General features: G+C 44.7%; 1 protein-coding gene across 11 annotated transcripts in view; it reads left to right on the top strand.

The window, feature by feature from the left end:
* Nucleotides 1-2,693: 2,693 nt before the first annotated feature.
* The window catches only part of FGF1 (fibroblast growth factor 1), a 110,315-nt gene continuing 97,878 nt past the window's right edge, over nucleotides 2,694-15,130 (top strand). The window contains exons 1-3 of one of the 11 annotated variants that reach the window (XM_021939181.2): nucleotides 2,694-2,816; nucleotides 4,534-4,605; nucleotides 6,049-6,142. The gene's annotated coding sequence lies outside the window, so the exon portion shown is untranslated. Of the gene's footprint in view, nucleotides 2,817-4,533; nucleotides 4,606-4,652; nucleotides 5,532-5,585; nucleotides 6,143-15,130 lie in introns of those variants that run through there. The other 10 variants (XM_031666052.1, XM_021939184.2, XM_021939183.2 and 7 more) reach the window with 10 other exon arrangements.

Genomic DNA, 15,130 nt, shown 5'->3' with positions numbered 1-15,130 from the left:
CTGAGGCAGAGAAAGCAGCTCCCAAGAAGAGCTTATGAAGATTGGCTAGAGGCAAGTTTTAAAGGGACAAGGATTTTACAGTAAATATTGGATATTTACTGGATATATCCTACAAGTTGAAGGATCTCCAGAAGTTGGTGACTGACTTGACTACTGATAACAACGGAGATGAACCAGGAAGAAGCTGATCAGTGTGAAAGGGTGGAATTAGGTAGAGAGCTACTACCAATGAACACATTACAGGTTTTGTTTTTGTTTCTCACTCTCTAGAGGTAGACATTATTAAGAATTTGGTGAGGGCCAGGCATGGTGGCTCACACCTGTAATCCTAGCACTTTAGGAGGCCAAGGCAGGTGGATCACAAGGTCAGGAGATCAAGACCATCCTGGCTAACACGGTGAAACCCCATCTCTACTAAAAATACAAAAAATTAGCCGGGCGTGGTGGCGGGTGCCTGTAATCCCAGCTACTCAGGAGGCTGAGGCAGGAGAATGGCGTGAACCTGGGAGGCGGAGCTTGCAGTGAGCCGAGATCACGCCACAGCACTTCAGCCTGGGCGACAGAGCGAGACTCCGTTTTTTGTTTGTTTGTTTGTGTTTTTGTTTTTTTAAAAAAAAGAATTTGGTGAGAATTTCTCCAGCAACTGCATGCACATGCAAACACACACACACACATACACACACACACACACACCAATTTAAAAAAACACACATTGCATCAATCATATTCTACCTGCAATTCTGAAAAAAATTCCAGTTGACAATATATCCATGGTTGTTTTCCATGTTACTACAAAGAGATTTGCCTTTCTTGGCCAGGCGTGGTGGCTCATGCCTGGAATCCCAAGCACTTTGGGAGGCCGAGGCAGGCAGATCACAAGGTCAGGAGATCAAGACCATCCTGGCTAACACGGTGAAACCCCGTCTCCACTAAAAATAAAAAAAAAATTAGCCAGGCGTGGTGGCGGGCACCTGTAGTCCCAGCTACTCCGGAGGCTGAGGCAGGAGAATCAATTGAACCCGGGAGGTGGAGCTTGCAGTGAGCCAAGATCGTGCCACTGCACTCCAGCCTGGGTGACAGAGAGAGACTCCATCTCAAAAAAAAAAAAAAAAAGAGAGTTGACTTTGTGTTTTATTGGCAGCTTAGTATGCCATAGTACCACTGTATCACAGTTAGGCAACCGTTCTGTTGACACTTAGGTTGTTTCCACAATTGCAAACAATTCTTCAGTGACCATCCTTGCAAATACTATCCAAGCATTTCAACATCTTCTTTCTGCAGGCAATAAGACCAGCTTTGCCACCATTCTAATGGTAAAAATTTTAAGCTGGGTAACAAAGAAACACAACCAGGCCAGCTATTTGAGGTAGTAATTTTTGGTTAATGGGTGACTGCTGGGCTTCAACTATGCCCAGAATGGTGTTTCAAACATAGTGGGCACTCAGTAAGTATTTGCTGAATGCGTGAATGAATCAACAACTGAATCCACATCCACTATAGACGCTTGTCAGGCCTGCCCCGCCCCCATTTATAATAGGATTTTTCAACCTCAGCACTATGGACTGTTGGGGCCAGATAATTCTTTGTTATGGGGAGCTGTCCTGAGCATTGTAGAAAGTTTACCAACATCCCTGACCTCTACTCACTAGATGCCACTAGAACAACCCCAGATGCAACAACTAACAATGTCTGCAGAAACTGCTAAATATCCCCGGGGAGAAAAAACACTCCTGATTGAGAACCACTGATTTATAATACGGGTTGAAGTTGACTAAGGGCAAAGGCCCTTTATGAAAACAACTAACTCTAGGCTGGGCACAGTGGCTAAAGCCTGTAATCCCAGCACTTTAGGAGGCTGAGGCCAGCGGATCATTTGAGGTCAGGAGTTCGAGGCCAGCCTGACCAACATAGAGAAACCCCGTCTCTATTAAAAATACAAAAAAATGAGCTGGGCATGGTGGCACCTGTAAACCCAGTCATCTATCCATCCATTTATCCACCAATTCCTCAAATGCCTATTGAGCACCTACTGTGTGCCAGGCCTGTAATCCCAGCTACCGGGGAGGCTGAGGCAGGAGAATTGCTTGAACCCAGGAGGCAGAGGTTGCAGTGAGCCGAGATAGCACCACTGCACTCCAGCCTGGGTGACAGAGTAAGACTCCATCTCAAACAAAACAAACAAACAAAACCCCAACTAACTCTAAAAAGGTTGATCCTACTTCTCCCTGATCCTCTCATGTTATGGTGACCTTTTTTCCCTGGGTCTTCACAGTTTTTTCATAGAGATTCTTGGATACCTTATTTTTGGTTTGGATTTCTTTCCTCCAGGGCTATCTTCCCTGATGCCTCCCCCATCAACTAGGTCAATCCTCATTATACATTGTTAATCTCCATTATCCATTCTCTAATTACCAAATATCCCTCCTTGGTGTGGAGGAAAAAAATATTAAATTTGAATTCAACTGAACGTGGACACAAACAATGGTCACTAAGTCCCGGAACAGGTTGTGTGAGTCCCTTGAGGCGTTCATCCAGCACTGTTTCGGAGAAATCTCCATTTCCATCTACTCCTATACGTTAGTTATTGAAAAACAACACGCGATCACAAAAACAAGTTGACGTTTTTGTGTTGCTTGAGCCCAGTTGCGAAGGGCCCTCGTGACTGGGCCTCATGCCAAACAACTCGTTACACAAGAGCTAGGGTCCCAGACTGTGCGAAGCTTCACAGGCCTCTCCTCGTCTGTGCACAGACAAGTGGCTGACTCTGGAGCCCAGGCTATTGCCTCCTGGCCTGGTGATGAATCCTCCATAGTCTGGTGAGTATAAATATATATATATGTCCTTCTTCCCTTCCCACTGCAATTTGCTTATTCTATCATTTGCTTATTATATCTGCATTGCTATTTACGTGGGATTCAAAAGTACTGTGTGTGCCTTTTCTTTCCCCTCACACGTTTCCTGCACAGAACACTTAGTGCTTATCAGTGTTGAATTCTTACATTTATTGGATTAATTATTAAAAGTGTATCCATAATCTGTTTCCCTCTCTCATCTTCCTAGAGGAGGACATCACTAAGAATTTGCCATGGAACATGCCATTTTTTGCTCACTATTTTTATTTCTAGTGCCTAAAACAAGGCCTCGCACACAGTAGGTGCTCAATGGGTATCTGAGGAATGGCTGGAAGAATGGATGGATAGATGGCATCCTATTATCAGTCAGCAATAGCCAGCCCAACGGTACAGCAGACTTCACAAATTGTTCTTGTACCTTCTAAAACAATTTTGAAAAACAATGCTACAAATACCCACATTTAAACATTTATGTTAATATTCATCATTAAGTTTATATGGTTTCAAGAGCTTAATTTCTAATATATTGTAAAGTTGGAATTCAAAAATTTACTGTGGGCCGGGTGCGGTGGCTCATGCCTGTAATCCCAGCACTTTGGGAGGCCAAGGTGGGTGGATCACCTGAGGTCAGGAGTTTGAGACCAGCCTGGCCAACATGATTTAGTAGAAACCCCATCTCTACTAAAAATACAAAAATTAGCTGGGCATGGTGGCAGGTGCCTGTAATCCCAGCTACCCGGGAGGCTGAGGCAGGAGAATCTCTTGAACCCGGGAGGCGGAGGCTGCAGTGAGCCAAGATTGCACTATTGCACTCCAGCCTGGGCAACAGAGCAAGACTCTGTCTAAAAAAAAAAAAAAAAAAAATTAAACTGTGACATCATTCTTTAAGTGTACCTATTAATCTGTTATTTCTTCTTTTTTTTTTTTTTAGACTGAGTTTTGCTCTGTCGCCCAGGCTGGAGTGCAGTGGCATGATCTCAGCTCATTGCAAGCTCTGTCTCCTGGGTTCATGCCATTCTCCTGCCTCAGCCTCCCAAGTAGCTGGGACTATAGGCACCCGCCACCACGCCCAGCTAAATTTTTTGTATTTTTTTTTTAGTAGAGATGGGGTTTTATCGTGTTAGCCAGGATGATCTCGATCTCATGACCTCGTGATCCGCCCGCCTCGGCCTCCTAAAGTGCTGGGATTACAGGTGTGAGCCACCACGCCCGGCCTTAATCTGTTATTATTTCTAATATTCTCTTTGATTTGCTTCCACAGTTCTGTCCCTCAATATTCAAGGGAGGAAAAGCAAAGTGGTTAAATTAAAAAATACCTAATTAATCATTAAAAGAGGCTGAATTAAAGTATTAAAGGAAGTTCCTAGTTTGGGGACTTTGAGATTTTTATACTTGGGGCAATGTCACCTTAGTAAGATTTGTGAAAAGTGACAGGTATGGTTTCCTTTCATACAGTTGGGGAAGGATTATGAACACACACACGTGCTCAGGCAAACCAGGTTTAGGAAAGAGTAGCTGCAGAAATGGAGAACCTGGAAACTGATTCTCTAAAAATAATCCTTGGTGTGGCCCGCCTCTTTGGAAAGCCTTGAAGACCTCCATCTGGGGTAATGCAACCTAGTGACCTGCAGAGGGCAGTGTTGGACAAGCTGTTGGCTCAATCTCTCTGTCTCTTTCTCAGGGTAGTGGAAAGCGCAGTCCAGCTTGGATACGGTGGGAACCCAGCCTGGGCGACCCAGCCCAGTCCTCTCTGGTGTGTGTGTTTGCATGGTGAATTATTCACAGGAAAATGGCTCCAACGAGCATGGTGGCCAGAGACTCCGTCCTGTACCTAGAATCAGGGCCTGGGACTGTAAACAGATGAAAACCTCATTTTCTCACCCCTTCAATAACTGGATTTGGGACAGAAATCAAGGATTGAAGTTGTGGGTCTGAATCAAGCCCAAGGGTTTTGTTTTCCCTCCTATGAAGTGAAAACAACAGTGAAATGTCAACAATTCACATCTTCAGGAGACAGTAGGGCAAAGTGGCCAAGAGCTCAGACAGTGGGGAGTTCCCATCCCACTCTACCCTCTCCAAAGGTTAGGTGAGGAGCCTTTCCAAACCTCGGCTTCCCTGGATATCAAATAGGAGCGATCTTACCCACCTGGCAGGGGTGTTGTAAGGATTAAATGCGAGAATGCAGAAGTACTCTGCAAATTAAGGACATTCAGCAAGAAAGATCCTAGCAAATAACAGTGATAATGGTGAAGAGGATGATATTGAATTGGCATCTTGCCAGGCATGACATTTTCAAAACTTTCCATTCATGTCTGAAGAGGAAGGATCAGAGGCGAAAAATCGAGCTGTTTCAATGTCGTAAGTTTTACAAGCCTAGGAGCCAGAGGCAGAAACAGCCAGGGCAGAAGGCAGAATCAACACATTGAGAGCCTAGCTCTGTGGCGTTGCCCACACCTGCCTTCCAGGGTGGGGGCTCCCATCCTGGTGTTGATTAGAAGATCTCTGCATCTAAAATAGTGTGTATGATGACTGTACGACACGACCACCAGACTCAGAAACACCTGCATCAGACATAAAAGTAAGGACTTCCTTCATTACACTGATCCTCTGAGAAACCTCAAAGGGTAGCAGAATTGAAGAAAAATGTTAAGTTGGACACATTGCTTGGATGTACTGAAAGTAAGGCTCGGAGCAAAACCCGCTCCCATCTGCCTCATATTGAGAAAGGTAACAGGGACTAGTGCAGAGAGAGGAATGGAGAGAACTCGGATGAGATCATTGTCCTTTCACCTGGCAGCTGTCCAGCCCCCAAATAGCTTTTGTGTCCCGTCCAAAAATAAGATCACATGAGAGGGGGAGAAATAAATACACAGTGCTTGTCCTTGGCCTTTCTGTGGGCATACCAGTGTCAGCTGCACTTGTAGGGACCCAAGTGCCTCATGACCCACTCCGCTACCTTCCTCTCTAGGATCCCCAAGGCTGGGAGGCCAACCTACTAGCAGGGTGGGTATGGTGTGTGGTTTCACTCAGCTCTTCTCATGGGGTTCCTCTGAGCTCCATTCATACCAGAAAGGGAGCGGGAGAGAGAGGACAAGTGGATCCAACAGCCTTCGCTCCAGGGGAATCAGGGCATCGCCTCCTTTTCTGGGAGGACACTCCCTTCTGATGGTGAATGGGAACTCCCTTCCTCCTGCAGCAGCCTGCCTGCAGCCGTCCTGGTAGAACAGTGTGGACATTGCAGAAGCTGTCACTGCCCCAGAAAGAAAGCACCCCAGAGCCAAGGCAAAGAGGTGAGTGCATCTGTTTCTGCAAAGGGCTCAGATTGCTACAGACTTTCTGCTTGACTTCATGCTTGTGCTCAGCATGAATGTTCTCCCTCACCCACCCCTTCCTTTTCTCCTCCCTGATCTGGGTCTGTGGCAAGCTTGAGTCTATGTGATGAATGCTAGAGTGAAATATTCCTGTACTGCCTTCTCTCATTCAAAGTCAATTTACTCCCAGCAAGAACGGGGTAGGTCTGGTTCTCAGTGGGGAAGCAGGAAGTGGTTCCTACTAAGTGAATTATCTTTGCTGAGATCCAAGAAGACGTTTACCAGGAAATCATTAGACAAATCCCATTACAGTAGACTTAATGCTTCATTTTAAAAAGCACTGCATGAAATAGAAAATAAAAGGATGCCAGCTGATTCTTTGTTGTTGGCAAAAAGGAAAAAAACAAAAATGGGACATGCAGAGCCTCTTTTTCCCCAACACCTCCCTTTCCCATCTCTTCCTGATTTCTTAGAGCCCTGTAAAATATACTTAACAGATCCAGGAACTCCTTTCTCTGGTTGAAAACAAGAGGAATAAAATCAGGGGTTTGGGGGAAATTGCTCTGTACACAGACTTCAGAGACAAAGAGGAGAAACAGATTTTGCAGCTTTGGTCTCCCCTCTAATGCCTCCGCATATCACATGTACCGATATCCATTTAGGGATATGGATAGATGCCACTATCACTTCCACACACAAACTGTTATCCTGGAGGCAATCTGCCCCTGGGCTATGGACTACAAATACCCATGCTAAGAAGCAACCAACAAAATTCTGGTAGGAACAAAGTAATTGCTTGAATAAGTCAGAATTCATTTAGTAACCATGGACTGAAACCCAGTTTGAAGAGACTTAGGCAAAAAGAGGATTTTTTTTTTTTAACTCATGTGTCTGAAAAAGCAAGGTTTTGGTATAGTAAGATCCAGGGGCCTAGATGATGGCATCGTGAATCTGTCTTTCCATTTCTTGGCTTTGCCTCCCCTGTGTCCTTATGTTTCCAGGAAGACCTGCCCATTGCGATGGCCAGAGGGCTGCAGCAGCTCCCAGCTGACATCCTACTAGCACAGCGCCGTACAAGAACAGGTGCTTCCCTTTCTAGTTCTAGCTAGAATCTCAGGGTCAATCTCATAGAACCAATATGGGTATTGTGCCCATCCTTGCCGTGGGTGTGGAGTCATTCGCATCCCCAAAACTTCATGGACTGAAAGCAATGAAGGGGTGTTTCCCCAGAAATGATCAGAGTTCTCGTCGCAGGACAAAGGGGGCTAGATGCAGGGTGGCTGAAGTCAATGGTTGCCACTCTATGTCGCTTTTTTTGCAACGGTCTAGATTGACTCAAAGCTTATCTGATAGCAGCTCCTCCCTCTTACATGCCATAAAACTGTATTAGTGACAAAAGTTCTTATAGGAAGGATAATTATTAGTGGAACAAGTGACTAAAAGACTCCATGGCATGTTACTCCTAGAGATCCCTGAGAGTAGGAAAGATACAAGAAGGGTGGTCTGTGGCTTAGCCCCCAGACCATGCACCAGGTCCAGACCCACCTGGGCTCCCAAATTGCCCATGCTCACATGGGTCTCCCTTCCCTCTCACCCACCCTTGCCCCCAGTTTTGTCTCCCTCTCCTCTTCTGCTGTGAACTCATCTTGCCTTGTGAGGGCCCGCCTTGGTGCTGCCTCCCCTCTGAGGCCTTATCTGGCCCTTCCAGACTGTCCTGCTGTCCCCATTCTCTGAATTAGAACGGCATTAACTGTCAGGATTGCAGTTTACTGTTTACATGTTCCTTAAGAACTTCACGTATCTTAGTTTCTCTCACAGCTTGAATTCTCCATTCTTGGAGGAAAATTAAGTTTCATTCCCGAGCCCGCTAGTATGTGGTAGCTAATACATACTAGGTGCTTAAGTGCATCCAATTAATTGGCCAACAGAAAATGAGTCTTCCTAAATAGATTAGGGAGAATGGATGGATTACTTGGGGTCCTTAATTCTCTTTTTCTTTCTTTCTTTCTTTTTTTTTTTTTTTTGAGACAGAGTCTTGCTCGGTCACCCAGCTTGGAATACAATGGTGAGATCTTGGCTCAATGCAACCTCTGCCTCCCAGGTTCAAACGATTCTCCTGCCTCAGCCTCCTAAGTAGCTGGGATTACAGACACCCACCACCACACCTAGCTAATTTTTGTATTTTTAGTAGAGACAGGATTTTGCCATATTGGCCAGGCTGGTCTCGAACTTCTGACCTCAGGTGATCCACCCCCACCTCGGCTTCCCAAAGTGCTGGGATTACAGGCATAAGCCACCATGCCCAGCCTTGAGGTCCTTAATTCTGACTTTAGAAGTAATATAATAACCATAGGAAACATGGTATGCTGGAGTTCCTACAGGCATCATCTCAGGTAATCCTCACAATGACCCTACGAGGCAAGTACTGCTATTATCCCATTTAACAGATGGGTAAACCGAGCCTCAAAGAAATGAGTTACTTGTCCTAAATTATACATGTAGTAAGTGGTGATGTGGGGATTATAACCCAGGATGCCACCTTCTCATTTTCTATTCCACTAATCATTTACAAACCTATCAGTAGAATTTCCTGCTGCCTGAGTTTAAAGAGCAAAGGGTACAGGTGATTGGTCAGAGAGCAGGAAGAAGTACATCTATTTTAGACCCCTCTTCTGCCACCTGGGTGCCCAGTACCTCTACTGGGAAGTTCTTATTAGATTCTACCCAGGGGTGAGGGGTCACTCCCTGCCCCAGAGCCTACAGGAATGTCAGGGATTTCACAAAAAGAGGTGCCTCTGGGACTCTGCAGAGAGTAGGGTGTTTTTTAATTAAATGGGGGTAGGGTGGTCTTTGTGGGAAATGTTGGCTAGAGGGTAGGCTTTAGAATTTAAGCTTGCCCCTTGGGCTGCCAGTCAGTGCAGTATGGCCCTGCCCTTTCTTCTACCCCCCACCAGGGTGACCAAGCTGGGGCCCTCCCTCAGAGGGTGGCTAGCAGGATTTGGAAGGCAACCGCATTCTGATCTCAAAGAAAACCAAAATCTTGAGAATATAGTGGCTTGTACCATCTATGCCGCCATATCAAGCCACTGGACTCTTGGCTGATGCAGTCATCTTTGTGCTGGCAAAACTTTTGGTTGAGGTGTATCTTGTTTCTTTGATGCACACCGGCCTATTCATATAGCTTCGTATCTTGGAAAGAGCAGATCCTATTGATTTACGTCATTTCCTTTATCTTTACCATATCCTGGGGCAGTGTGAAAGAGCTGGTGTTCGCACCTTCCTTCCACTGATGGCACAACTGAGGCATAGTGAGAGTGAGTTGTGACCCTTACACAGAAGGTTCCAGGCCAGGATTGTAAGAGCTCTGAGGTCTTTAGAACCCAAATCTACTTGGTTCTCCATGAGGTTATGATGGTGGGCAGGGAAGGAGGAATACATATATACAGACAGAAAGGCAGATAGACCGACAGACAGACAGACAGAGATAGATAGATAGATAGATAGATAGATAGATAGATAGATAGATAGAAATTCTTTGGGTAAATCTTTAAGAGAAAAAGAAAAAACACCGCTAGACCCAAGAGAAATGAACACATGTTTGCACAAAAACTCGCCCATGAATAACAACATTATAATAATAGCCAAACAGAAGAAACACCCCAAATGTTCATCAGCTGATGAATGCAGAAATAAAATGTGGTGTGTCCATGCAATGAAATATTACTCAGCAATAAAAAGGAAAGAAATTGGGCTGGGCGTGGTGGCTCATGCCTGTAATCCCAGCATTTTGGGAGGCCGAGGTGGGCAGATCACAAGGTCAGGAGATCGAGACCATCCTGGTTAACACGGTAAAACCCCGTCTCTGCTAAAAATACAAAAAATTAGCCGAGCGTGGTGGCAGGCGCCTGTAGTCCCAGCTACTCGGGAAGCTGAGGCATGAGAATGGCGTGAAGCCGGGAGGCGGAGCTTGCAGTGAGCCGAGATCGTGCCACTGCACTCCAGCCTGGGTGACAGAGCAAGATTCCGTCTCAAGAAAAAAAAAAAAAAAAAAAAAGGAAAGAAATTTTGATATGTGCTCCAATACAGAAGAACCTTGAGGACATCACACTAAAGGAAAAAGGCTCATGTTTTATGATTCCATTGATATGAAACGGCCAGAATGGGAAAATCTATAGAGACAGAAAGTAGAGGAGTGGTTGCTTAGGCCTGGCAGGAGGGAGGAATGGGGGATGAACTGCTAATGGGTATGGGGTTTCTTTGGGGGGGGTGACAAAAATATTCTAAAATTATAGTTGTGATGGCTGCACAACTTTGTGAATATACCAATACCACTTAATTGTACACTTTAAATGGGTGAACTTCAGAGTATGTGAAGTATATCTCAATAAAGTCATTTAAAACCCCAAACCAGCCTGGCCAATGTAGTGAAACCCTGTCTCTACTAAAAATACAAAAATTAGCTGGGAGTGGTGGCGCACACCTGTAATCCCAGCTACTTGGGAGGCTGAGGCAGGAGAATCACTTGAACCTGGGAGGTGAAGGTTGCAGTGAGCCAAGATCACGCCACAGCACTCCAGCCTGGGCGACAGAGCAAGACTCTGTCTCACAAAATAAAAAATATAAATAAATAATTTTAAAAACCCATACCACTACTATTGAAATAATTAACCCAGTGACAGGGCTTTGCCAAAGGATATGATCTCACCCTGTAAGCTCTGATAAGCTTGTCTTGTTCCATAGAGCCTGGCCATAGGTCACTCACACAATTCCACTGGGAAGAAGATAGATGGAAAAGATAGGATCAATTAATTTCTCCTCAGAGTCTAAACCAGGAGAGTTTTTTTCCTCTTTCCTGGACAGACATTTTAGATCTTTTGGAATCAATCTCACTACTTTATTTTCACTTCTGGGTTTTAAATCATGCTTCAAAAAGTGTTTCCCATTCTAAGATTATAAATCTTATTAACTAATGTTTTCCTCTAAGGCTTGTCTCTTTACACTTAAATCTCTGATTCATCAGGAATTTAAATAAGAAACTGGGGATCCAGATTGGGTTTGTTAGTTTGTTTGTTTTTGCCAAAAAGCCAGACAATTATTATACCAGAAGTTCTTAACTTGGGGTTAAAATGCACTTGGGGCATCTTGTAACTTCCTGAAATTAAATGTAAAACTGTGTGTGTGTGTGTGTGTGTGTGTGTGTGTGTGTGTCCTAGGGAATACGGCTATAGATCTTGTCAAGATTTTCAAGAGGTTTTGTGACTCAGGAAAACCAGTGGGCTCTCTATATTTCATAACCTGCTTGGGGTTATGTTGCATACACTGCAATATACCAAGACCCAATCTAAACCAACAGGATAGCTGTTAAATCATTATAGGGGAGGCCTGAGAGATCACTCTGTTCTCTGTCACATGTCAAGTGAGAGTTGCACCATCTTTTGGTTTGACGTTCTGCTGAGGCAGAGAATGAGAAGTCTCTCACTGGTTCCTCTTGGGTCTATAAAGCTTTAGTTTGTTGTTGCTGCTGTTGTTCTTTTTGAGACAGGTTCTCTCTCTGTCATCCAGGCTGGAGTGCAGTAGTGTGATCTTAGCTCACTGCAACCTCCGCCTCCTGGGCTCAAGCGATCCTCCCACCTCAGCCTTCCATGTAGCTGCGACCACAGGCACACGTCACCACACCCAGCTAATTTTTGTGGGTTTTTTTGGTAAAGATGGGGTTTCACCATGTTGCCCAGGCCGGTCTTGAACTCCTGGACTCAAGCAATCTGCCTGCTTCGGCCTCCCAAAGTGCTGGGATTACAGCGTGAGCCACTGCACCTGGCCTAAGCTTTAGGTTTTTAATCATCAACTGACAAACCAATGGAGATGGTGCACCATTTTACCTGGCAAAACTTGGGGCCTTCCTGTCACGACGACTTTGAGGAGGCAAAAGGTTCACAGCCTGTAGTCCCATAAATATAAATAAATGATGAACCGAAAACAAAACTGCCATGACAAAGATGGTGGCAGAGCCTATGTGCAGGCTCATGCATTCACGTAATAAATATATATGCAACACCCACTGTATGCCAGGTATCGTCTAGACTGGTAGCTCTCAAAATGCAGTTCCTGGACCAGCAGCAGCAGCAGCAGCTAGAAACTTGTTAGAAATATAAACTCTATTTCGGTAGGCCCACCCCAGATCTACTGAATTAGAAACTCTGAGGTTGGGGCCCAGCATCTGTATTTTAACAAATCTTCCAGGTGATTCCAGTGCACCCTCGAGCTTGAGGACCACTGGTCTCAGTACTGAGTATATAACAGTGAGAAGACAAAGCCCCTGCTCTCCTTATGGAATTTGTATTCCAGTGTATGTGGCAGGGGAGACAGAGGACAAGTAAGTAAATATTTTATTTATTTTTACTTTATTTTATTTTTTATTTTATTTATTTGAGACAGAGTCTCACTCTATCGCAGAGGTTGGAGTGCAGTGGCACTATCCGGGCTCACTGCAACCTCCGCCTCCCGGGTTCAAGCAATTCTCCTGCCTCAGCCTCCTGAGTAGCTGGGGTTACAGATGCCAGCCACCATGCCCGGTTAATTTTTGTAATTTTTAGTAGAGACGGGCTTTCACCGTGTTGGCCAGGCTGGTCTCGAACTCCTGACCTCAGGTGATCCACCCGCGTCGGCCTCCCAAAGTGCTGGGATTACAGGCATGAGCCACCGCGCCTGGCCTAAGTAAACATTTTACGAATACAATAATTTTGAGAAAGTAGTAAGAATTATGAGGAAAAAGAAAGTGGGAGATGTGAAAGACAGTGATAAGGGGCTGATTTAGAACAGGTGGTCAGGGTACAGGTGGCCTGAGCTGAGACAAGAATAACAGGAAAGAGTAAGCCAGGCAAATAACCTAGAGGCAGAAAATAAATGCATAATTCTGGGCAGAGGGAATGGGAAGTATGAAGATCCTGAGCTAGGACCAAGCCTGGCCCATAGGAGGAGCAGGTGACTGGAGCACAGTGAGCAATGAGTATGTTGGGGGTGAACTTGCAGAGGCAGGTGGTGGTAGTGAGCTTAGCTTTTGTTCCTAGTGCAAGGGAAAAGCCCTGGACAGTTCTGAACAAATAGGGACATGATCTGATTTACCTTTTAGCAGGATCCTTCTGAAATGAACTGTAGAGGGTTAGGGTAGAGCAGGGAGGCCAATTAGGAAGATACCTCAATAAATCAGGCAAGAAATTTGGTGCTTGGATGAACTAGACCAATGTGCAAACATCTATTATTAAGTGAAAAACAAACAAACAATTACACAGGACATTGTGCATAGTAATGTGTGTTTTTAGCATACACATATTCAGGGTACAAAGACAGTTTTTTTTTCCTGAAAGGATCCATACATTCAAAGTGAATAGTGGTTATCTTTGGAGAAAAGAGGGCTAGTGAGGGTCATTTTATACCTTTGGGTGCAGTGTTATCATGTGCACAGAGTGTTCATTTTTTGTAAAGGTAAAATATTTTAAAATTAAAAAGCCAGGATCGAGGAAAACACAGTAGAATAGGCAACAGGCAATCAATATCAGAGGAGAGGAAACCCAGCTCGCATGGGTAGGACGCTTCCCAAGCATCCTCCCCTGAAGCTGCTGAAGAGTCAGGCTAACCAGCGGGGCGCAAGCGCCTGTGATTGGATTTCAGTGGCATCAGAATGAGATACCTTCCTTCTTGAGGGCCATTGGACCCAGCTTCGGTCCTGCAGCTCTGGTGATGTTTGTGGCTGGCCAGTCTCCTTGAGCAACTAATACAATTTCCCATGAATGTCTGCTGCATTTCCCACTGCCCTCTGTCATCGTGGTGCTTGCTTCACCGTGAGACCAGGGCGCCCTTCATTTAACTGCCTGATTGGGCATAAACAGAGGAAATGTGTTGCTGGAGGGAGAGAGTGGCATGCAGCATCCAATTTCCCCCGTCAGCTGAATAAGATTTGTTGTGCCTGAACAAGGTCAAATGAGATTAGAAAGAAAATGCAATGTGTCTGGTGTGTGTTTCATATAACTGTATCGTTTGTGTAAACAGGATGAATGAAGGGGAAATTTTAAAGCAAATATTGAATGTCATTCTCAAGAATCAAGGACAAGACGCCAGGGCTTATGTTCTGCCTGGAGAGAGAGAAAACAAAAATGTATATATTGGGGGCATTTTGAACCCTGTTGATTCAATAATGCTCTGCTTCTTTCATGCTGGTACAGTTAAAATGTGATAGTTATATGTCTGATTGTCAGAGGCACTGAGCACAAAATAAGCAAAACCACGGAACCACCACATTCTACCTTTATCGCCCTTCTAAAGGAGAGGTGTAGAGTCACTTTCTGTAATAGCAGCTGCCTAAGTGCTCTGTATTGAGTCCATCTGTTAGGATGTGGAAGGAAAAATCTCACCTCTGGCAACAGCCACAACATTTTAGATGTGGATGACTCCGGGGCAAGCCCACATCTCTGTGGATAAACCTTCTAGGATTTTTTTGGTCCTCCAAACCTGTCATTTCCTTCCTTTCTCAGAGGACCCCTCTGCAGTACTGGCAGCCTCTCTTACAAAGTTTTATCAGGACAGAAATGGCTTTTAAAGTGGTGGAAGAGCTCTGGAGGAAGACATGATTTCTGTTACATGTTCTGCATACAATCTAGCATATTGTGGATGCTTAATAAGCAGCTTTGACGGCTATTATTTCCACTGACTATTTCCAGGCACAGAGCTGGAGGGCTATTCTGAGACCAGACTTTTTGACTAGGTCATCGCAAAGTCCCTTCCTACTCTAAATAACAGTGGGGCTGAAAAGCATTCACGTGGGCATGTCTCTGGACTGGGAAACATCTCAATGGATGTTAATTAAAAGGTAAATCTAGATACTAACAGAAGTTGAAATAAATGTAGAAATTGAAGGATATTAAAATGAAATTTCAAAAAATTTCAACATTGGGGGAATTATATTACAGTAAA

This window comes from Papio anubis, chromosome 5 (assembly GCF_008728515.1).
Source record: "Papio anubis isolate 15944 chromosome 5, Panubis1.0, whole genome shotgun sequence".
In the NCBI taxonomy this organism is placed as follows: Eukaryota; Metazoa; Chordata; class Mammalia; order Primates; family Cercopithecidae; genus Papio; species Papio anubis.
This window is presented reverse-complemented; position numbering and strand designations above follow the sequence as displayed.